Source organism: Antrostomus carolinensis, unplaced genomic scaffold (assembly GCF_000700745.2).
Source record: "Antrostomus carolinensis isolate BGI_N321 unplaced genomic scaffold, ASM70074v2 scaffold30068, whole genome shotgun sequence".
Classification (NCBI taxonomy): Eukaryota; Metazoa; Chordata; class Aves; order Caprimulgiformes; family Caprimulgidae; genus Antrostomus; species Antrostomus carolinensis.
In genome coordinates, this window is record NW_010334146.1 from 12050 (window position 1) to 14746 (window position 2697).

The 2697-nt window shown below is 56.6% G+C and overlaps 1 protein-coding gene across 1 annotated transcript in view; it reads left to right on the plus strand.

Annotated features, from left to right (window-relative positions):
• The window catches only part of LOC104529735 (nuclear receptor corepressor 2), a gene marked incomplete at both ends in the record, with an annotated part of 44211 nt that overhangs the window by 10392 nt on the left and 31122 nt on the right, over nt 1-2697 (plus strand).

A 2697-nucleotide genomic window follows, 5' to 3' on the forward strand; every position in this document is an offset into this window, starting at 1 on the left:
TTTGGCACCATCGTTCTCCCAAGAGGGACTTTGTCCCCGTCCTCGGTGTATCTTTGCTCCCTTGTGTTTTCCCCCGGGCGAGGGCTGCTCGCTGGCAGGCGGTTACCGCAGCCCCGCTGCAGCAGCGTGACTCGCCATGAGCAGGACGAGGCAGCCGAGATGCCGCGTGAGCTGCCCCGTCACCGCCTCACCCGATGCGCGCCCGCCCACCCCGCGCCAGCGGGACGTGGGTGCTATTCCCTCTGCCTGTAAAAGCGTTGAGCTGTCCGCAGCATCTCCCAGAAAGGGACGGAAGGTGGCTGGGGTGTCCCCGCAGCGAGAGGGGAGCAGGGTTGGTGTGAAACATTGGGGCAGCCCTTTTTGGGTCCTGCTGCCATTCACACTAACAAAGACCAGTCTGGGATAAGGAGTTGCAGCCTTAACTGCTCAGAGCTGAAGAAGCAGCTCGTTGTCTTCGGTTCCATGCAGTGTGTGCTGCAAGAGGGCTGCTGCCAGCACTGTGGTTCTGCAGGAGGTCACACTGGATGGGGACGTAGGAGAGAGGCCATGTGCTGTCACCCACTGCAGACCTGCAGCGCCTGCCCATAAGCATCACACTGAGCCACCCCTGCTCTGCCTGTCCCGGTCGCTGGCTCAGCTGTAGGTGTCAGGGCTGTGCTGGGCTAACGCTGCCTTGGTGCCATGGCCCTGGCTTTGGAGGAGCCCATTGGGGAAATCTGGTAGCCACCACCTTTGCACAGCCACTGCGTGTGGAAGGAATTGTGTTTGGCTGGGTCGTGTATCAGTGTGTTGGCTAATCTGGCACTGAAATTGGTCTCCATCTCCATGGCAGAAGGTGAAGGAGTTTGGGGAACACAGTGTCCTGGTCACCCTGAAAGCTTCGTGCCTGGGAGGGGACGTTTCCACACCGCTGAGGCTCACCCGTGTGTGTATCAACCTGTTCCTCCTCAAATCCTTTTCCCGTCTCTCCCAACACCATCACCCATGTTTAGGGACTGCTGGTTGGGTTTGAGAGGCCCCACGTCAGCAGTGGGTGGATACAAGATGCTGAGGGTTGTTCAGCCAGTGCCTTTCAGAGCTCAGACCCATCAGACATCCCTGTGTCCAGTGTTGGGAGGGGCATAATCAATTAAGCAATTTGCATATTGATTAATTGAATACTGACTCTGGCTTCCTAAGCATCAGGATCTCAGTGGGCTTTAGGAAACCTGAGGATCTTAAGTGTGCTTAAAGGGACCTTAAGGGTGCTGAAATGAATCTCTGCAAGCGCCATGGGTGCGTGGGGCGGCTGCTCTGCCGGGGGCTGCCAGGACCCTGCTTGCTGATCAAGCTTGCTGGTCTCTGGAAAATCAGAGCTACAGAGCTCCCCAGCTTGGCAGCCCCAGTAGAGCAGGACTGCAGCTCAGCATGGCCTGAAGGTCTTGGAAGCAAGTGCCGGGTGCCCTTGTCCCCAACCACGTGTCTCAGCAGCCTTTGGGGCATTGCACCCGGCCAGGAGTCCCAGTCCTCCGCAGCCTGACTTCACAACACCCATGCAGCTCCGTTGTTGCAGTTATTCAGAGAGCAGCTTGGACTTATTGCCCCTGGTCTGGTCTCCCTTGGGGTACGTAACCAGAGCACCCTGATCCCACTCCAGAGGTGGGTCCCCTTCCCCTCTGATGCTGGGCACTGTGCAGAGCGAGGGCTGGGGCGGTCCCAGCACCATGATGAGTTTACTCCCCACACATGGCCCCGCCACGCTTGTTTATTCATCCAAGGGTGAGCATGGGATGACCTTGAAATTTATAGGCTGAAGAGAGCGGTGGAATAACAGCTAAAATAAACAAATCAAGCTGTAAAGCTTGAAAACTATGAACTCGGCTTCAACAAATTGGAGTCGAGAAGGAGAGAAAGCAGAGGTGGCCTGGAGACATGGTCCCCAGAGTCTTAGGATGGGCTCAGGAGCTGAACACACTGAGGATTTGACCCGTGGGCTTTGCACGTTGCCATCCCCATCCCGTTTTGGTGGCACCATGGAGATACTCACCTGGCACTGTTTGCACAGGGGCTCAGCGCAGACGTCTGAGTGTCTACCAGACACCTCAGACAGCCAAGGGGAAGAGCAAATGGAGAGGGCACAGGGCTGCACAGCTGCTGGGCTGAACACCAGATCCCATCCAAATCCACCCTCTCATCTTTCAAGTGATCCAAGCGCCCCGGCCGCTGACCCAGGCTTTAGCACCTTGATAAAAGACAGTCCAGACAGCATGAGGCTGATCCCGAGTGCTGGGTGAGCACCATGTGTGAGCTCCAGAGAGTGGCATGATGCCCAAATGAAATGTGAACTGGTCGCCTTGCTCTGTAACTCTCTGCTCTGGTTTCCAGTTCTCCCTCAGGTTTATTCTGGACAACAGCAGATTTGCTAGAAATAGTGAACGTAGGGATGAGGGAAGAGGACTCAAGAGCCTCTTGAGCCAGATGCAGTGGTCTCAATTGAGCACGGAGACCCACTGGGGTTGTCTTTGAAAAGCAGTATTTGAGTCCCATCCTGCTCTCCACCTCCCCTTGGCCTCATCATCCTGTGGCAAAGTTGCCCCAGTTGCCAGCTGAGCATTGCTGGGCTGGGTTCCCCTCTGTGCCTGCCCTCATAGACCAAAACAGCCTGGGGGCACCTGCAGCCCACAAAGGTGAAGGTGTGAGACACCTCCCCAGTGGCTG